The sequence below is a fragment of the Lepisosteus oculatus genome, chromosome 10 (assembly GCF_040954835.1).
Source record: "Lepisosteus oculatus isolate fLepOcu1 chromosome 10, fLepOcu1.hap2, whole genome shotgun sequence".
In the NCBI taxonomy this organism is placed as follows: domain Eukaryota; kingdom Metazoa; phylum Chordata; class Actinopteri; order Semionotiformes; family Lepisosteidae; genus Lepisosteus; species Lepisosteus oculatus.
This window is the reverse complement of record NC_090705.1, coordinates 40,373,180-40,395,290: the sequence shown is the minus strand read 5'-3', so window position 1 is coordinate 40,395,290 and position 22,111 is coordinate 40,373,180. Positions and strand designations below refer to the sequence as shown.

The following is a 22,111-nucleotide window of genomic DNA, read 5'->3' as shown; positions in this document are numbered from 1 at the left end:
CTTTTAAAATGGCAAAGGTTTAGAATATGCCAAGTGCTTTTTCCCCATAGAATTCCAGACGGGGTTTGCTTACCACTTATAATACCATTCGTGTCTTCAGCCTCTGATATCCAAGACCTTTCTTCTTAAATGCACTTTAAGAACCAGGGCCCAATGAAGGGATTAAGGCTCTTCAGTCATTATATACTTTGTTTTTTGGAATTGTTTGCATCATCACTTTAGGAATGCTAGTCCACTGAGTCTTTAACACTACAATGAGTCCCTCCTGCCTTAAGCTGTCAGACTGAACTGGAGTGACTCTGTAACTGCTCATCGTGTTCTTATTGTAAAGCACCTAGTGATGGCTGACAGGACAGCAATGTAGAGCAGAATGGATTTTATTTATTGTACAGATTTCAAGATCACCCGAACTCCCATTATAGCAGAACTGATTTTACTATACGAAATGGTATAGTTGCCTTTCAGTAGAAATGCATCATGTTTGAATTTTGGAATTAACTATTCTGTACTTAATAAATACATATACTGTATACACTCACTCCAGTAGTTAAAAAAACTGTAGAATACATTTTAGAAGGCAGTAGAAGTGGTTTTAAATATTTATATATACATACGCTCTTGGGAGAAGAGCTCCTTCTGTGCTGGATATTTATCAGAAGTGCTTGTGTAGTTCATTTTTAACTGATCGTCTAGTAGGCTCATGTTAAGTATCATATTGCAGCCCAGTGCGGTGTGAAATAGTTAGCATTGTCCTCACAATGAGGGAGGTACAGTCAGGACAATGGTTTCTTGTGTTTTGCAATGTCCTTTTCTTCCCGAAGAAATGTCTCGACACAGAGGAGAGCAACGCCCTCTATCCAGCACAGGAAGTACAGGTCTCCACCTCGGAGGCAGCCGTTTGGTTGTTACAGCACTGAGAATTTACCTGTCCAACCAAGGAGAAGGAAAAAAATCAGTAGGCCAGATTGCAAACGTCTGAATTCACCCAGCACCCTGAGTTTAGCTCCCACACTCCTTTAATTAATGGAATGGGATCTAATTAGTAGCACCTAGGTTTAATGTCTTATCTAAGGGCATGGTGATTTCAAAAGTGCAACATCCCTCTCATCATACTGGGAAATCAACTTTTTTTTACTGTGAAATTTCCATTCCAGGGAATACAGTGTCAGCTGCTAGTCTACCAGCAACACCACGATTTCCCTTGGATACTGTATCTTGTGTACAAAAACTATGTTTCACATTGAAAATATAATTCCAGTTACACTTTATGTAACTAAAAAATTTCATTTTTGTATATAAATATTTTTGGTAATTGTCACTGTAATATTATGCTTTCACGATGACAGTGATATTCTGCACAAGTATAATATAGAGCGTATAATGACATAAATAAAAACCTTTGTAGAGTAAATGCTAGAAACTTAGCTCAAACTGTAGTTGCACTATTTCGTCAAAGGACAAAATGTCCGTCCTATCCTCTAGCCCCGTATTAACATGAATATTGGACATTCTTTTGATATAACAAGTGTTAATCTTTAAAAGGGAATGTTTGACACTATTTATGAATTATTGAGGTGATCTGTGGTTAAAAAAGCATATTAGTGTAGTTTAACAGCATTCAAGAAGATGAACACAGAATTCCCCCGAGAGAACTCTAGACACAAGTGTGACAGACCTTCTGCTTGGATAGCAGAAAGAACATACAGAAATGATCAAATCCTTTTTGCAATATCACACAGCTTTGTCTCAGGTTTTAACATATTTTGCAGTGATAAAAGCACAGAGTGTGTTTGGGGAAAAAAAAAAGCTTTAAAACAAATAGCAGTGTCTCTGTTGGGTTCACCATGTCTAATATATTTTCCAGTTCACGAATCTGCATTTTTCAGTTTTTATAAACGTATTGAGAACGTACCAAATGTACACTATGTGGCAAAACGCAGTATTTCCTTTCGGTTAGAACATATTAAAAAACGTATATGTATGGTTAAAAAAAAACCATACGCACCAAATACATTGTTTTCACCAAAAAATGATGTTGATGTTGAAGCGTTATGGTCCTCTTCTAGGGAAACAAAAAAAAGAAACAAGACATGAACCTCTATAAATAAAAGTGTAGAGTTTCAAATTAAAGAATGGAATTTAAAAAATGTAAAATACACAATAAGACCTGGTGTTTTGTTTCATTTGCCTATTGTGGCTCACCATGTGATAAGAAAAGGTGTTGCATCCAGACTTTCCCTGGCTTAAATTATCCTACTCTGGCAGGTTAAAGGAACCGAACCATTTCAGTCTTTAGAGACTAATTCCACTTTGTGAAATGAGACTAGAAAGACAGCGGAGAAGATTGTGCATACTGTAGGTGCGTCTACTCTCCCCAGCAGAATAAACTTCAGGACAAACCGATTTAAAAAGCGAATAGAAAAATGTTTTGAGCAGATCAGAAAGTGTTTCGAGTGTTGAAGTTCCAAAGCTGGGGCACCAAACCTCCATTCTTCCTCTCCTCTGCGCCCCCCCCCGCTTGTGAAATCTACTCAGCTTTTCACACTTGCAGTAGACTGGTCGCAGTGGTCCAAGACCTCTGCCCTGCCTGGTGGGACGGCAGTGAAGGACGAGCCCCAGTGCTGTTGAGCAGGGAGGCAGGGTGCTAACAGCTCAAGCCACACTGGCTCATGTGCAAAGAGCTCTGTTAGTGAGCCTGAGCCCCCTGGAGCTCCTCTGGCTACTGGCTGAAAATACACGCCATGGGCTTGTTTCCTGCTCTCTTGTCACCTTGGATAAATTCATCAAGAATTATTATTATTATTATTATTATTATTATTATTATTATTAAACATTTTGAAGATCTGTTCAGTTGACCAGCCACAGGTGTTGTTATTCTATGAACTATGAAACAAAACAAACGTATCATCGCATTTAATCTGTACATCTTACTTACATACTGTACATCCAAGGACAGGGATCTGATTTTACAAAAGGACTACATCCCATGATCAAACAAGCCAACACTTTTAGCCATCACTTTTATTTTTTAATTAACTCTGTCACAAGAGCCTTTATGAAGTGCCACAAGCCAAAAGGCTGAAGGTTTGGCAAGGCAAATATCTCTTTTTGCAGATATTTCTTGTACTGTGCTCTGATGTCTCCGTGGAACCTGTGCTCAGTGGGAGACAGGAGTGAAGGAATGCCCCTATACCCCTCTCCCACCTCCAAACGCCTGGTATTCTAAACCTCTGTGTGTTTTAGTAGAATGACATAGTATTGTTTCATAAGCTTATGTCAGATGACAGTGTGTGTGTGGAAAAAAGCATTACATCCACTTAAGCTGTGAAGAGTGCTGGTATTAACTGACAAAATTACAGATAACGTCTTCACAAAGTGAAGCTGGTAAGTGAAAATGATGTATTAGAGATGAGACTTGCCTAAGTAGGATCTAGGCTGGATTTGCTCTGTCTTCTTAAGCAGGGATCATCTCTTTCTTTGACGTCTGTTCATTGTGAATGTTCCACTCAAGGCTTGTTTTTCAGTGCTTTGGTTTAAAACGACAGAAAGCCACTAAACAGAAGTGGAGATAAGGTAGAGACAGTGTGAGGTGAAGGGGTGGAGCTCATGAAGCAGAACTTAAATATCGTCCCTTTTAAATGATTCGTTTATTGTCATATCTATTTTAGGATATGGATGTACTGTATATTCATCAAGGGATAGGTTCGTAGATGTTAAAACTAGCTTTATGAAAGTGAGACTCTTGAAGTATAGAGTCTCTATACTTCAAGTATATTTCTGCAATTTCCCTCACGGGGTCAATAAAGTATCTATCTATAAACAAAAAAGGGGTTATTTCTTTAAATACTACAAGGGCATGTTTGCAAAAAAAGGTCAATCTTATTGTTTAGTTTACAGATACAAGCCAAAGCCTTTCTATAAACTGTAGGTTGGGACATTTAAAAAAAAATAGGATCTGCTTCTGAATTATTCAGAAGCTTGAACAGGCTTTTATTCAGCCTTGATCATGAGGGTCTTTCTTTGTTAGTCCAAAAATAGATGGGAGTCATAAAAACATAGTGAAAAAAACCTTAACAGTCATGAGATTTTGCATGGGTGCCATTACAATTTTAGGAAGATCAATCTCCCTTCTATTTTAGTAGACAAGACTAGGTGGTTGGGACCAAAGCATGTTCTAGACAATCTCTACTTTAAGGCAGGAACCACATAGTGAATAAAATTTAACATTTCTGATGAAATATATGAAAATGTAGCTGTACTGCTGTGCAGGAGCTTTGCATTTTTCAATCTTAACTCTTTGTTTTATTTCTTTGTTGAATGATGCCCTCGATACTTAGTGTCAAACGATTTCAGTTTTGTCTTTACTCAAAGGGTCCTAGGGTTGCGACACTTCAGAGGGGTTGATCGTTTGCTTTTTAACTTATATCCTGGCTTGGGCCTTGCGCCTTGCACTGAATTCTGAGCCTTCGCACCTTCAGATGTAACGGCATAAGAGCTCAGAACAGTGAGACGGACAATGGCCAACACACTGGTGTGTCAGCTGGTGCAGCCGCCCCATAATTCTCAAAGCCTGGGTTTGATTCTAGCCTGTTGAACTGTCTGTGTGGAGTCTGCATGCTCTGCCGCTGTTTGCTTTCTCCCCTCAGCAAGTAGCGCGTTTTTTTTTTCCCCCTGACAAATTAAAGTGAAGCTCAGAGCTGCCAGACAGGAGTGGGTGTGAGGCAGGGAGGGACAGGGCGGGAGGGGAGAGTCTGATTGTCAGCAGTCTCGCTTTGACAATTTCCCTGATGAAGTGCAAAAGAACGATCACTCCGCGAGATTAAGGCTGGTGGAAGCCGAGCAGCTAGACTTACACGTTATGCGATTAAAAAGAGGGAGAGCAAGCCTAGAAACAGAGGAGGGCTTCCTCGTGCTTCCAGCCAAGCAGAAAATCTCCGTGAAATTAGTTACCATAATGACAGCCATCAGGAGCTTTCATCCACCTCCACAGGGAGCCTCAACAGATCTCCTGCTCTCGTTTATTATTGAGGCGAGTTGGCAGGTAACACTGCGCTTGTCAGCAATCCCAAGTCTGTCCAACACAGGCTGCTCTGGTGAGTTAAGTGTTAAGCAGTTTTGTTGCATTATCACCTCATTGTAGGCGTGAAGAAAACATCGCCAAGCGAAAACAGGTCTAAATACCTAAGTGGGGCTTCGCCCTCTTCGCTCTTGAGTCGGGTCTGAGTGTGACGTTTCAGGGAAGACCAGCATCTCTGAGCGAAAGTCTTAAATCGGGCACAAAAATCCTTTCATTTTCATACACAGAAAGAAAATGCATCAGAGTAGCTGGCAAAGTTTTAAAGTGCTCAAAGCTTTTTTTTTTGTGTCATTTCCGGCATTTACATTTTTTATTGAGCTGGACAACAGTTATTATTATATAACAGTTAGAATTTATTATTCAGTGTCTTACCTGCAGTTTAGAAAATTGATATTTTATTGATTTGAACATTTGCTGATGTTGTTAGTACTTTAAAATCAGGCCTCTTTCGTCATATGGCAGATAGCTTGAAAATAACAAAGCATCTACACTGAGAAAGGTGTGTAGTATCAAATTCAGGATCACTGTGGAAGTGCTGGGGTATTTATTTACTGTACTTATTGGTTTTTGGGAACTCAAATATATATTTTCTTTTCTAGGTTGTCATAAGGGTGTAAAAAAAATACTAATTTAAAAGAGTCCAGGTTTTCAAAAATGCGAATGACTGTCTCATCCTAGAATGGTGCACAAGATTGAGTGTTACTTTTTGAATATGAGTTGATTTCTGTTCATCCACTTGAACACACACTGACTAAATTACACGGGTGGCTGGACTGTACAACACGTTCGGCATGAAAACATTACAAAGGATAAAATATTAAAATCAAGAATCAAAAGAAAAACTGAGATCTTAACTACTGTATATCGGGGGTTAGGAATAACAGATATTCATGATATCAGACATTCAATAATGAACCAAATCGTATGTTCTCATTAGCACGACAATTGCTAATTATCCTCAATGGGACCATCCACAAAAATGTCAATTAAAAATCAATGCACTTGTGCGGAAGTAAAGGTGAAGGGTCAGTGCTCAGTCAGCTGGAAGATCTAATAGAGAGCTCAGTCTGGGGCAGGAGCATCTGAACTGCAGCAGGCTTTCAAAACAATCGAGATAAGCATCAAAGACACCGATATCTATCGAACGAGAGCTGGGTTCACCATCAAGCCCACAATGGCTGTTGGATACATTGAGCCCCATTAACCAGGTGTTTAGGCTTGGAGAAAAGGCATGACGCCTCGTCCGTTTAAGTTCATTTTCCCGTCGTAGGTCAAGCAGGAAATGCGTTAAAACGGCCGGTTCCGTTTTTTTTATTTATTTCTACAGCCTCAGTGCGGAAACAGAGGTCGACAACTATCAAACGCTGTCCTGAAATGGCGAGGAGAGAGGTCTCTGGGACGGGGGGCGCTGCCAGACCACCTTCACCTCAAAGAGAGAGCCGGTGCTGCAGACAACAAGGCCATCGCATCAGGGTGAGGACTGGCAGGAGTCTGTTGCTTGGCCAGAGAGGTAGGTGGCTGGTTGGATACAAGTTCTCTTGGGAGCAAAATGGCCACCTCAGGCTCTAGGGTTTATTTTGCTTCCTGGCTATAAGTTTCTCCCCACTTTAGAGCATGCAAACAAAGGCAAGCTTTGTCTCCCAACAGCATGCTTCAGCACCGCTGAGCTGAGCGTCTGAAGTTTGAGGTTTTCCCAGCTGTCTGGGTGTCTTCTTGTCCGCGCCCTTCGTGATTTCACTGACTCTCTTTCCGTTTAGACTCCGCGCCACGTTACCAAACAAAATCATCCCATTGAAAGCAGCTTCTGGAAGCGATTCTCACAACTATGTAAAAGGAACATCTGTGGTACACCGTAATGCTTTTCCGAAGGGCTCAGCAGCTTCATTTTCATTTTTGCCCTTCTCTAAGCTCTCTGATTCAAATTGTGGCATCTGCTTTGTAAAGCACTCCAAACCCATACTGAACACCCATACATTTCAACCTTGTTAAGGCTCCGCGCGGCTGCTGGTTGTCCCCACAAGCCTAAATGTCTCTCGAGCTGGGCTTTTGTTAGAAAGGGGTAGAACTGGAGTACTATAGGGAAGCTGTCTATTAAGATAAGCTCCCTTTCTTGGTTTTGCACCTTGAATATGTCCCTAATGTCCTTTCAGGGCAGGGCAGGGTGGAGAAACATTGCTTTAGGTAGAGGCGTCAGTCTGGCTGACCCCGACTGTCTGGAAATTAATCCTAGCTGTTCACCTTAACACTCCCTGCTCTTTCTTTTAACACTGCCGATCAGTGAGTGCTGCCATCAGATATCAGTACTGTACATCACCGAGTGAGCGCAGCCAGGGAAATCCAGAGCTGCCTGGAGAGTCATGTCAATTCCATTGGCACAGGTTCACCCGTGTGATGAACTCAGCCTTGTCCCGGTTGGCTATAGGGAGACGCCAGAGGAAACACTGACCTGAGATGTACAGTGACCTCTATGGAAAAAAGCACCTTCGTCTTTGTGTTTGTAAGCTTTGGCTCTACAATTCGCCAAAACAAAAAAAAACCTCCCCTTTCAAACGGTCATTTAATAATAAATAACCTCTATACATTAATAGTTCAGGTGGGGAGCTGCGTCAGCATGCGTAGGCTGCAAAGGAACAAGTAATAGGTTTATTCCATGCTGGAAAAAAAGAAGAAAGAACACACAACGTTTCAGCCGTGGAGCCTTCTTCAGGTGTCACACCTATACATTAAGGTGACCAGTTAAATATCCCATTACGCTCATTTATTCAGGAATGAGATTAAGGATGGAAAAAGCAATGCAAGAAATCATATTTCACAGCCTTTAAAATCTGAATAGATGTGAAGTGTGTGGGTGAAATTGCAGAAAAGCCTGAATCGTGCCGAAATCAGATCTCCCCAGATGCTTTCTTTCGTTTCTGGGAATAGTACCTGTTTTGTAGGATGATCTTGCCACCCATTTTAAAGAGAACCATGAAAGAGCGATATACGCAACATTTAGCGCTCGTCCGCTAAATCGAAGCGACTTACACACACAAAGTTTTGCAAGGGGTACACCACTCGTGTTAGTCTGCAATAGGAAAACATTTACTCACACGCGGCGGGGACTTTAAAATGGCCTTACAGCCTGGATCTTGCACTGTAGGACTGTCAGCTGATCATCAGTTTGGCCCAGTGAAGGAAGCTCTCCAAGGCTGGAACTTCAGCGATGACGAGGTCAGAGTGAAGGCACAGTGCTGACTCGGGAACCGTCCAGCCTCATTTTATTATGAGGGGATCCGTAAGCGTGTGAAGACATAGAAGGAAAAAGGACTGTACGGGGAAAAAAAAAACAATCTTCTCCACCAGTTGCTGGCTTTGCCTGATTTGAAGGTACACAGTGAAGCATTTTCTCAACTTTCAATACTCAAACAGTCGACCTCCATTCCCTTTACTCGGATATCAGCCACATTGTTGACAATCTATGTCCAACACTGTCTGTAGACAGTCTTAAGAAGATACCAGTGGAATAAGATAACAGTTCTGTTTGGATGGGATGAGCAGAGGAGAATTCTGGCTGTCTTCTGATTAGAGAGTAGGAGAAAAACCAGTTTCATAGCACAGGATCCAAATAGACAGGTCATAATAGTGACAGATAGATAACACTCCCTTCTTGTAGGGAATCCACAGTGGAATTAAAATATTCTGTTTTGCAGTTTCTACCCTGGATCATCACTATATGTAACTGTTCAATTTTTCCTTCTATGTGCTTAAAGCAAATACTCCAGAAACAGCTTTTTAAATCATTATCTAAAATACAGTAATCTTGTATCATTAGTCTTCCACCCTTTTCAGACCGTTATTTGTGAATGAGAAGATAATCTATTTAGACTACAGACCACTCTAGCTTTTTTATTGTGTATACCTCATTTATGTGTGCTTATCATGTTTTCAGTCTTTTTGCACTTAGTGTTTCAATTGTATGATTAACCCAGGACACAGTTTGTCCAAAACCTAGGATGATATCTTGTTAAAAGCTCCAGTCCTGAAGCTCATTTCAGCACACTGGGGGTTGAGCCAGTTAGCCACGAATGTCTTATACTGCTGAGAATTCGAAAGACGAAGTGCGCTGGATAAGCTAACCAACATGGAGAGTAGCGCTCCCTCCGCCGCTGAGAAAACAGCTGGTTCACACACAGGCAGGGCTTATCAGCTGATGACGCGTCCCTGTCCCGGCCTGCAGACGAGTGGTTTCCTCCTGAGCTGAGGGGCTAGTCAGCCGTGGAGCCAGGCAGGGTTGATAAGCAGTGGGGAAGAGTTTCTAGGAGCCTGGCCTATCAGATACTCTGAGTGGCTGCGGGACATATTCCACCGCGACTAGCTCCTGATAGTCAGGATGCAGAGCAGGGGGGATAAGGAAAAAGGGGGCCTGAGAAATAAACAGGGCTAATGGGAGCTTTATTTCGGGAGTCTCTGGGGAAGACCTGTGGCAGACAGGGTACATCAGGCCATTCATTCGCGGTGTTTTACCAAATCAGCGCTTTTGTGGAAAAAAACAAACAAACTGAAATTGCGGCCTAAAGGAAGATGAAACTTGTAGATATGAGACGGGGGATACATGCGATCAGTTAAAAAATAGACAGGACTACAAAAGATGTAACAAAGTGAGACTTTAATATGATCTGAGAGGTACACGTAGACGTGCAAAGACGTTCTGGGTGAGGATGGCCAAGACAACTCTGAAGAAAATCAGAGCTATCATGTTGCTCCATGCTGCTGCTCCTTAACCTATCACACACCCCTACCAGCTAGATCCTGAGAGGGCTGACTCTCTGTGTACGAGGAGCGGATGGTAGCGGACCCTTCCCTGTCTGCCACTGTGTCCTTTCAGTGTGGTGAACCCACCAACCTCTGGGCCTACTTTGTTCAATCCTTTTAACTGAAGTAGAAGTAACAGTATCTGGTGAATGAATTTAATTCTGAGATAGATTTCAGCACCAGCTGCTTTAATAGGACGATAACCTTTTAATAATTATTGCTTTCTGGCACTGAGTTTAAGACCGTGCAGCTGCTCTCGATCAGAACCCACAGCAGCTGTGAAGTCTTAAAGGGATAATATCTGATGAGCGGCGCATATTACCTTGCCTGGAGCCCCATTCGTTTGTATGACTTCCACTGCATCATGCACCACAGAAATAGACGTCACCTTATTATATATACCCGTATCTATTGAATATATTCAAATTTATATTTTTTCTTTCGTATCATAAAGCTCAATTGGCTGTATTTTATTTGACACCACCAGAGGACAGAAAAGGAAACCAGAGATTTAAAGACACAAACCCTGACCCCAGGTGATTCAGTTGGAAGGCTTCTTGCTACAGAATGCTTCATCAAAGTGTTGAAGCATTTATATAACCAAAAGGAGGACCCTTACTTTAAAGACTTGTATTATGAAAGCATTTGCTTTGTCGTGCCTTTGATGCAGGTTATTTCATAAATCTGCCCCGTGGGCAGGATTCATGACGCTCAGCGCTTAATTTCAATCTTGAAAAACTGTGGGACCGGCAAGTGTGTGTGGATTAGTTCTTCTTATTAAATCTTGTCGAGGAATTCTCTGCTAAAGTTCAGATGAAGTGTTTCTTTTGTAAAACATAAAGCAATAACGGCTAAAGTAAATTGTGAGCACAGCAGCATATATTCACTCAACTTTTGCAAATGTTTAAGAGCAACACCAAAACAATATTAAATGTTTTTTTCAGGTACAGAATTTATTTTTTTCCCTTAGCTGTTACATCTGTCTTCCATTTGAAGAAGGTGAGAGAGAGGTGTGAGAAACTTGTCTGTACATCGTCTGGCCTTCCCCAAGGTTTGTGGATTTGAACCACACAGAGGAAACTCATTCAGAGGACAAGGTGTATTTGTAAATCAGGGCACCTCATTACAGAGTTTATCTTGCTTGGTCTTCAGACATCTGGCTTTATCAATCTGTGAGTAGCTGCAGTGTCAAAACTTTGACTGGGTTATCAAAGACAGGCATGAGAAAGACATTAAGGACAACATGAACTGGTGAGTGTTTCAGGAGGACCTGTGTGGGGGGCCTCTTCATCATCAGGTATAACTGCATTAATTAGCGTTTTTGACATTAGCTGTGGAAGTCAATTTAAAAAATATTTTCATTCGGTTTGTGTGAGAGAAACAGTATATGTTCCACAAAGCTCACACGATTTCCAAATTGCTCCTGGCTTGTGATGCAGTAAAACAAATCTGGTAACCACATTGGAAATTTACCCATGCTCAGTAACCCGTGCTCAAGACGAAAAGGGTTCAATCATAGGGTGTTGCTGGCATGAGAAACTGTGACTCTATGGCCAGCAGACCCAGACAGACGGAGTAAAAGTTGCTTTCAGAGACAATAAGGGATGGAGCCTGCAGTCGGCTATCTGTAACTGATTGTGGGTGACTGCTAAGCAGGATGAGGCCGCAGACTCTTCTCCTGATAGCTCCGGAGATCACCTACAAAGTGTCTGTAGCCTGAAACGGCCCTGGGGGACACACATATTCCAGGCCTGAGAGAGAATTCCCACACCATCATGTCATTGGCAACCCCTACACTGAGCATACCGTATTCTGTCAGCTTCACTCCTGTCACTTAGGCTGGTTGCTGGTACGTAATGACAGCCGTGCTTCACCCAGGTGGGTGCTGCCGTTCTGTGGCTCATGAAGTCCTCTCTGATGTGTAAAGTGCTTTGGGATCCATTGGGATGAAAAGCGCTTTATAAATGATATAAATAATTCATTTCTTTTGACCGAGCTTCATGCCTGTTGCTTGTCTCAGCTATTCGAAAACCGACTTTTTTTTGGTAGGCACGCACACCTCTTGTGTTTGTATTAATGGCACACCTTAAAAAAACAAAATCTTCCAGTGTTTACTCTTTGTTGGTCGCCGATGCAAAGCTTTCAAGCCTTAATTTTCATTTCCCACTCTCTAACGAAAATAAGACTTCTGATTCAAAAGCAATAACAACCATTTAGTATCACGAATAAAGCACAACCTAGAATTATACATTCGAGTTGACCTACATTGAAATGAGGAAGTAAACGTTTGAAAAGTCCCAGTAAGATATAATTTTCATAGAAGCCTCTGTACATTCTGGTAACTACTGTAGCTTTCTTAGAGGTGGGAGTGTCAGTTAAGCACCTGTACAGAGTTTTATCATTCAACCAAGCTTGCAAATTTTATCTTAAATTTAATTTAATGAAATATTTAGGAAACAATTCTGATCCAATATCCAAGTCCCTTTTAGATCTGACAAAATAACTTGACACACCCATTGTGTAAAATATTCATCATTCAGAGAATCTCATTGGTAGCTGTTATCTGGTCATCTAGCAACGGCATACAGAAAAAAATAGCCCTTTTTCAAACATTAGATCAACTTTTGCAGTAATGTTGACCTGTGAAGGTGTATCATACTGTGTCAGTGTGAGACAATGTGACAATGTTTCTATAAGGACATATTGTAATTTATCTGTTCAGAGAATACCTTTCTGCGTCATGTAATTAGCTTCTGCATGAATGTGAAATACTTTTCTTGCTTATGTAAAAGGTCATGTTGGGTATGACACACTGTATCAGCATGACACAATCCTTAGAGAAATCTTAACAGTACTGTACTCCTCCACAAGCACTTAGCTAAATGCTGGTAGGCTAGTTGGTGTAACAATGACCTATATTCACAAACGGTTGTCCACAGTTTTGGTTAGCACATTTTGTTTTCTGATGGCTATAAGCATTCACATAATTTGTAAAACAAAAGAAGGATAACTCTCACCCAGAAATGAACTGTATCCTCTTTTGAGTTTCATCTTTCATTTGGATTTGATTCTTGTGAATAAACATGTTGCTACTAGTGACAATTTGTGAATACCAGCCAGGATTACAAATCTTGACAGATGTGGTTACCTTTAAGCGCTCCATGGTCATTACAGTACTATAGTTCTTCTTGAAAGGAACGTTAACTGTATTTCAAAGAGCAATCTTTCCAAATCTTTCCAAATCTTTCCTTGGCTGTATCCATACAGTGAGCAAAACAGCATATTTAAGTACACTTAATTTTTTTGGGAGAACGTAGATTTATGTATATTTAATTTTTTCTGTGTATTTCACTTTTTTTTAGCAAAATATAGCATTCTCATTCAAATATTTTTAAAAGGTGTTCACTAGCAACTAATTGCACGAATGTGTTATATGTTTTTACGTGACAAATGGTACGTTTTTGCAACAGCTTGTAACCTTTCGCTGCAATCGAGCTTGCGCGTTTCTTTGAAACGAGCTACATGTAGTTCAGGTCAGAACCTAATTCTTGCCACTTGCAGCTCTTTTCTTTGAAAATTGAGAACTGGTTCTGGTCTGATTCTTTTTTGTGCTCTCGTCTCGGAGACGATTCCTGCCCTCCGCTCAATAGCCGGCCTCTCTCTGCCGCAGAGCAGTGTTGTAATCGCAGCCGGAGACACTGAACAGAGTTCCCCGCTGCCATTGCCTCGCGGTGATAGTGAAGCTCAGTGAGAGCCAAGACCCCAAGAGAGTCTGGAGCCTCCAGCCGGGAGTGAGAGAAGACTGCTGATAGAGAGGGGGACAGAGGCTGTTTGACCAGGCCAAGAAGGAAGGCGGGGGGAGGAGGGGCAGACTGGAGCCAAGCAGGGAAGAGGAATGGGACCACAGCAACAGGCCCAACCAGAGATTTGCAGAGAGTGGAGAGCTTCCTAGATAAAGCAGGCCAGAGAAGGAGTCGGACGCTGATAGGAGAGCATCCTCACTGCATGTTTACAGCCAACAGCATTTGGCCATGTGAGCTCTGTGCTCTCCTGCTCTGGAAGTGTCAGTCCATTTGCATTGAACATCCACTTGTGCAACGTGTTTTGCATGGGCTTAAACCTTTTTTTTTTTCTGTTCACAATTTTATAAGGTTAGAAGGCTTCCTAATTGTTTTTCTAAATCAATAGGACATTAAAAAAACCAGGTCCTACAATGCATCAAGGAGTATGTTGAAAACATGACACTTTAGGAATTTAGAATGAGAAAATGAGAAAGTAAGGGTGTCGTTCTGTTAATGCATTCGATACTTATTCTCAACGTACAGCCCTCTACAAAAAAAGAGCCAAGGCAGTAAACCATGTGTCTGTAAATTAATAAAACACACATCAAGTCTCAATACCAATCTGAGTGCCCAGCAATCCATCTATACTGTGCACAAAGCATTTAACATTCAACTGCACGTCTATTATGATGAAGTGAGAAATCTCACAACTTAGGGTGTGTGAATGCAAAATCGATGCAAAACTAAACAAATATTTTCTTGAGAGAAGAGGCATCATTTTTGACGATGTTTCTGACCAGATCTAATGAAAACTCCCTAAATTTCTTGGTTTCCAGGACATATGCTGCAAGAGCATGAAAGCTCCCATCTGATGAACTATTTAATTAATAGTTGTTTTCATTTGCAATCAATGCTTCTTTGTGAGATAACTTCATATGAAATCACTTTTCAGTTGACTTCCAAATGGATAATTATATTATACAAGTCCAGGAGGTTTCTATCAGCAGTTTGGAACAGTTTGAACTCACTTTGCAAGAGTGGCCTGTCCATGATCCAGAGCATGAATAGATAACGTTGTTTTTTGGGGGGAAGTCAATAGGAAGTTGACAATATATTGGCCATCGAAGCTGATAAACAAGGTCATTATATCCCATAAGATGTTCTTAGCTCATAAATTTGTAGCTGTAGATTAATTCCCAGCTGAAATCCCGGGTGCCTCATTCTGCGATACAGAATTAAACTCTCTCAAGTTCTTTTGAACTTATGTATTTTAATTTTATTTTATTGTGTTCGCAAAATCCAATGAATGGGGAAAACTCCACTGAGACAGTACAGTGATGTATTCACTTAAGAATTTCAAAGTTCTCATACTTTTGCTTTACGTGTATAGTACAAAAATATTTTCTTCCCTTTTCACGGTTATATCATTATACTTCGTGTATGAGTATGAAATTTAATAAAGTCATTACTAATTGTCTGAGTGCTAGGCTGACCTACTGATCCTCCGTGGAAGCAGTTAGCACTCAAAGAAACTGATGATGGCTCTTTGACAGCCGGGTAAAGACAGTTTAATGTAGATTCGGAAAATCCATTTGTAGAGTACTGTTTTCGTTCTGTAAGTTAATCAGCAAAAAATATGATGAATATTGTTGGACATTATAAAGATCAGCTTGGCTTTAAATAAAAGATGAAGAATGTGAGGCACTGCATTTATAATACAACTAGGAGTTGCGTTACATTTTAAGATAGCTGTTGTGTTGTACATGTCAGAGGAAGTCAAATACAATTTGCTCAGAAATACTGTCATTAGTTCTTTTGCCTCAGCAGATTTCTGTTGCTTTCTGCATTGTGTTGTTCAAGGCTGAGAGGGGAGAGTAACAAGTGGTTTTTCATTTTCTGAATGTGTCTTAATTTGTAGATGAATTACCTCCACAGAGGGGGGCTCTGTGGTGGGAATTTGTGCCTTTTTAAAGAAGATTGATGATGCTCCACCCCTGATTAGTCTCCTGTTTCTTATGGTGTTTCGTCAGACTGTCATCTCAGATTATCAGTCTGGCGACAACTACAGTCCTTTCTCTAGAGCTGATAGCTGGGGCTGCTGAATTATCTGCATGGACTACAGGGAAGCAGGCAGAGACAGACCAAACGAGACTTTGAATTGTTAGCGTCTTGTTATTGCAGCCTTTCTTGATAAATATCTTCACATTGGGTGAGGGCGTCATCGAGGTCCTGTAGGCGAAGCCCCGTAAGAGAAATATCTTGCTGAAGGAATGTTATTTTGTCGCATGACGCTGTTAATAAAAAATTATGCATCTGTGTCTTGAGAGGGAAGTTGTGGTGAATTTGCAGATTGGAGTAGCTTAGTATTGCTCACCATTGAAATGTAATACTAGAGAGCAGAGCAGAGACTTCAGAGATATTTTTGAATTTTCACATTTAATGTTTGGAATTAAAAAGGTTTTGTTGCTATTATAGTAATTTGTTAGATATACAGTAGTTTATCTACTAAGAAAATATTTGGACCATAAGGTGGGTTTATTTTCAAATTAAATTACAATTTCAGCTATCTGTGGTGTACCTTTGATAAATTGTCTTTATTATCTTGGCTAAAGAGATTCTGTTTTCCGATCTCTAATATTAAAATGAGCCACATAGTTTAGAAAATTATTTTCCTACCCGTTGTCTAAATATTAATGATCACATTGAATGAGTGCTGATTTAAGATTTTGTCAGAACCTTTTAGTCCAGGAGTAAAATTAGCAAAAATTCCTTTATGACTTCAGAATAACTTATCAAACTGGACTTCTCTGCAATGGGGAAAGTGTTGTTGCTACCATCAATGTGCCTCTCAAAGGTCATGGTTTCTGTATGAGCAGACAGCTGTGTCCATCTTATCTTCAAACAAAATTGTTTTTGTGGTACACTCATTTTCCAGATGGAACACTTGAAAATATTTTCTACAATATCTCAAAGATGACAACATAATGCAGCTGACAGTTTGTAAAGCACAGACATTTTTCAACAGCGATATCAGCTGCCTTTTTTTAGCATTTCACATACACTTTTGAAGTTTCGTCGCAGAAAAGGAGTACAGAGAAAATTAAAAAAGTCAGTTGCCTCGATCCTTTCCCCTGTGATACTCCACATTCTCAAACTTAGCTGACAACACTTAGGATATCCATGCTGTGCCCTAAAAAGCAAATGTTCAAGACTACTGTGTTTGAAAGTGTGGTGGGTTAATCCTTTTCCAATTCTGTCATTTATCTGCCCACATTGGGTAGGGTGTTGAGAAGGAAAAGGTTTCACTGTCCTCTGGTGCCTTGTGGCTCTTCAACACCCACAGCTCCTGCCTCATGTCAAAGAAAAGCAAATAGTTTTATTAAATGGCTGTCAGGCTGAATGAGGCTGCACAGAGAAGAAATACAGGGAGAAATTGGATTAGAGACAGAGTCAATGTAACACTACACAATTTTACAGATTTATGTATTACACTTGGCAAATAAGCTGGAAGATGCCAGTGGCCTTTCTTTTTTCCTGTCTTTCTCCCTGTGTCATTTCCTTCTAGTGACACTTAGTGAGATTCTAATTTATAATAATAGAAGGACTCTGCAAATACATTAATTTAGGAGTTTTTGCATAAAAGATGCCATTCAGAAAATGTAATTCGGTAGCATTTAGAAAGAGCCCTTAGAGTCAGCAAAACCCATTTCCAGTCTTAACTGGGATAGTAACAATAATTATTTCTCATGAAAAATGAGCATGATTGAGCCTATCAACCTGTCTTGCTTTGACCTCCGTTTCTGAGGCCTGCATATTGAAAGTCAGAATGAAAACCAAACACCTTTCAAGGAAGCAATTTCGCACGGGGAAAAAAGCAAACTGAATCAAAACAATACAAGCAAAATCAACCACTGGGAATGTACCGAAGAAGAAAGGGACTGTGGGTTAAGGAACGCTCAAGACTGAGTCGACCAAGAAAAACTGTTTGATGGCAAAAAAATGATTAGAGCTCACAGGTGAAACCTTAAAAACGACTGTTAATGAAATTACCAACAGACAGGCTGCAGAGCTGGTGGCACCAAAATCTGCAGTCCACACAAGATTGAAACAACTGAGTCGTAAAAGCTGTGCCACAAAGTGTAAGCCTCTCGTCGGCTATAAGAACCGAAAAAAACCAGGCTAGCATGTGCTCAGACACGAGAGGATGAGTGAGGAAGGTTTTGGAACGCAGATTTACAGACAGAAGAAACCAAGATAAACCTTTACCAATGTGATGGAAAGGTCAAAGTGAGGAGAAAGCAGGGACTTATAGAAGCTCCCAAGAGCACCACCTCATCATTGAAAAATGATGGAAGTAGTGTCATGACCTGGGCACGTATGACCACCCCTGGAACTGTCTCACTTGTCTTTATTGATGATGCATCTTTCTTGATGATGTAACCAATGATGGCAGCAGGAGATATAATTCGCAGACACATTTTTGTCGGCTTATGTAGGAAAAAATGTTCTCATACCTATCGCGAAGCACTTTATCATGCAGAGTGACAAAGACGCAATCAATGCAAAAAAAATAAGGAGTTCATCGGGAAGAGAAGAAAATCTTAAACTGGCCCAGTCTCCAGATGCATGAGTTTTACATGCTGAAGAAAAACTGAAATCAGAACACCCCAAAGATAGGAAAATGGCTGCAGGAAAAAGACTTGGCAAATCATCTAAAAGGGTTACACAAAGAGTTTACTTATGATTAATCTTATTTGCATGATCACAAATACTGTTCAAACTGCTTTACTTACTTACAAGTTAGTTACTTTGCTGTTCCAAAACTTGGGCGGTTGTTTTTTGTGTCATATCTCCCCAGTGAAACCACTTCCACATGTTGTTTAAAACGAATTCTGCTGTATTGAAACATAAAAAATTAATGGCTGCCTAAATGTTTATGAGTGATACAATGTCTGCATATATTAAAGATAAACTTAGTTTCAAAATACAAGGTCTACTACTTTTTTCTTACATTTCACTTTTTAAGGTCTGACACATAAGATATTGGACACTTTTAAGATGAAGTAGTGTAAGTAAAAATCACCCTTACTTTCTTCCAGTTTTTCTCAACAGTTCTTCTGCTATCTTTCATTATATTACAGCTTATTTTTTTTGGCCATGTAATGTTACTAGGTTTATATCTATCACCTCATACAAACATTGTGGCTTTAATCGCATCCAATTTCCAAAATAAAATAACCTTGCAGCATTTTAGTATAGGGAAATGGTTAGTAGTGAAAACATTTTACTGTGTTTCTGAGTTTATTTGGGGTATGTAAACAGTCACTTTAACAAAGAATGCAGCCTACCAGGACTTGCAGTCAGTCCTCTTGGGAATAATGCATCACTCATGGTCCTGCCAGAAATCACCAGGGATCAAACATTTGGATGAATTGCAGGCTAAATGTTTAGGAGGTGCGCCCACTAACCGATTAATTGACAACAGGCAATTATTAGGCTGTCTGATTGGCTAATCAGGCTGTCTGCAGCAGAACTGATAAATGGGACCAAGTATCTCCTGCCTGTCTGCCTCTTAGGGGGGCTCTGAACTCTGCCAAAGACATGCAGGCCATAGAAAGAGCAGACAGAAGGATATGAAAAACCACCTCATCTTGTTGGTGACATTTAATGCCACCAAGAAAGCCATTCATGATTCAGGACCAATTTAAAAGCCATTGACCTTGTTCATCATCTAGAAAAAGCAAAAGCCTCACTACGTGCTCCGTGTCATTCCTGATTTCAAACTTTCAGTCCTTGAGGAAACTAGAAAAAAGACAAGTTACATAAGCTGGCTGTTCGCTTCAAGAAGAAGGAAATCAAAGGATTATAAGGAACAAGGATCTGAATGTGTGAAATACACGTCTTTTTTAATTAACATAGTGTTTTACCATTTTACAAAGTACAACTTCCCATTTCTGCTGGATTTTTATGAAGTTACTCCTTTCAAAGCAGCAATGATTTGGAATATTGTTATGCTTATGGCAAACTATGTGTTGAAGTTTTAGTTTTTTTTTAATATGCCTAATAGAAGGATAGAGTAAGTCTCATTCTGAACTGAGTTGCCAATTACTCTATTAGATTAATCATGCTAATTGATGCATGTGGGTCTGAAAAGATTTTAATTTAATGGTGAGTCACTGTGTTGGTTTGATAAAGCAGAACTTTATTGTTTGGATTAATCGTTGATCTAAGGTTGCTGGAGCAGTGTTACTTGACACAATGTCCCAGTCTTTTAAAGTCTTGAAAATGTTTAGTCTGCCAGAGGTTTTATTAACACAGTTCATACACAATTGATTCACCGACCTTTGTTTTTTTAAGCTGAGCCCGTCTTTGCAAGAATTAAAAAAAAATAAAAGAAAAGGAATATTAAAGTGTTTTTCTGCTAATTTAATGGGTTATCAATGGGGGTAGTATCCTTGTGTGGTTTAATGTTTTGAAGTGAACCTCAGGAGGTGCAGTAATAGACTGTACTTGCCTTTACCAAAATGGTTATCCTCATAGCAGTTTTTAAATGGGATGTCTTTTTCTACCGGGTTTCCTCTCCAATTACAGTCTATGGGAACCCTACTCCTCTACTCCATCTCTATGGGCTGTAGACCTGCATCACCTTCAACACTGTTCTACTCAGACACCACTGCTAAGACAAAACCATCGTCCTGATATCAAGCACGGACCTCCGCCGCTCGCTGCTCGTACACGGAGAGTTCGAGAGTTCGCATCTTGTTAGCTAGTGACCCCCTGTAGGCACAAAGAAAAAACAATCCTAGGAGACACCTACGGATTTAGGGAGATGTTTAATCTTTCCTGTCTGTACATGCACTTGCGCAACTCTTTTGTAAGGGGGGAACAAAAACTCTCAATTTAACACTTCATAGCACTGAAGAAGGCAAACAAGCACAACACGAAAAAATGGCAATTGTCCACTGAGAAAAGAGACAATAAACAAAGAGATTTCCGTCTTTCATGTGCACCTTTACTAAGGTTCTTTTGGTTCTTCTCACCTGATAACCCCGGGGTCTACTTGATGTGGTTTGTGAACATATTTTGCCCAAATGGCTTTAAAGCTGAAGATGTCTGCCGTAAGGCTTTCGGTTAATAGACCCGTGTGTGTTTTGATCAATTAAAAAGCCCTATAATTGATGAAGTCTACTCTTGGACTGTACAAACAAATAACGCAAGAGAAAAAACAAACGAGATTGTGGCAGAGCTTGAAAGTGGGGTCGCAGGGAGATAATATAAACCCTGAAAGAAAACATTACTGCAGTTTCAAAACTAACATTTCTTTCCTGGAGGTGCTATGAGAAACCTAAGAACAGCGAATCAAACTGTCAATGAACTTGTCTGTTTAAAATGTGGTGTCCCTACAGTAACTTGAACATGCTGATTTGATTGAGTTTCTTTTATATTACTCTCCTTACGATGGTCTGAAATCCCTGCTCTAAAATAAGGGTCTTCAGTGCCAGCCATCAGTATTAATCTGCTGTCATGGGGGTGGTCACAGAGATTTTCAATCAAACAGGAAGAAAATGTGAGCCAAAAGTTGTGTCACGCCTTGATGTAACTTCTACCGGAGAGCAAATATCTCCACATACAACTTGTGGCCCATGAATGGAAGCAAAATGCAAAATGCACACATACTAGAAAAGAGCAGTTTACAAAAATTGCTGGATATTATAACTATCTCTGTAAACAGGATATAACTCAATGTATTAAGCTGACTAGGTTCTGAAAAGACTACATTTCCTTCACCTTTCTTAAAGTGTAAATGGGAACAGATACAGTATGCATGCTACCTCCAGACAAATCTTTTTGAGAGTTAGCATCCTACAAGCTGATTCACATGCAACAGGGGCTGAGCTGTGGAACTGAGAAAATGAACTGATGTGTGCAATCTTGGATTTTGGTAGTGTCACAACTACCAGTGGACTGTGTGGTCTTCTCTAATGATCACTTTTGTCAGGATCTATCTTATTCTTTCGTAATTATGTTGCCGTAAAAACATTTCTGGTGGGATGTTACCTTTCTAATGGCCCTTGTTGTTGAACACTTGTATGTCGCAGGCTCATCAATGACGCACAGAAAGATCTCCAATCCAGATAGCACCCAATCACCTGCACCTCTGAAGGTAAACAACCCACAGTCAGATGATTCATCTGGGTTTAATTGACCTTAACTCAATTTACAGTGCAACTGGTAAGAAGGTCAAACTGTGGTGAAAACAGATATTTGCGCACTGAATATTAAACATCCAGATCCTAACTGAGGGAGAAAAACAGATTCTCTTTGTTTCCTTTAAAAGCCCATGAGCATGATTGAATCATTAATTTTCATCAACAGACGTAAAAAAGGTTTTATCGTGCTTTCCCACTGCAGTATAATATTTGTATAATATAGATTTACTATAGAGATGCCAGCCATACAG

General features: G+C 40.2%; 2 long non-coding RNA genes across 2 annotated transcripts in view; one reads left to right on the top strand and one right to left on the bottom strand.

The window, feature by feature from the left end:
* Positions 1 to 22,111, top strand: part of LOC107078558 (uncharacterized) — a 67,618-nt gene that overhangs the window by 1,100 nt on the left and 44,407 nt on the right. The window contains exon 2 of the long non-coding RNA XR_001479510.2: positions 6,405 to 6,587. This is a non-coding gene — a long non-coding RNA (uncharacterized lncRNA). The remainder of the gene's footprint in view (positions 1 to 6,404; positions 6,588 to 22,111) is intronic.
* LOC107078559 (uncharacterized) lies at positions 574 to 8,544 on the bottom strand. The gene is made up of 3 exons (XR_001479511.2): positions 8,167 to 8,544; positions 2,006 to 2,062; positions 574 to 925 (listed from the first exon to the last, which is right to left on the bottom strand). It is a non-coding gene; the product is annotated as an uncharacterized lncRNA (long non-coding RNA).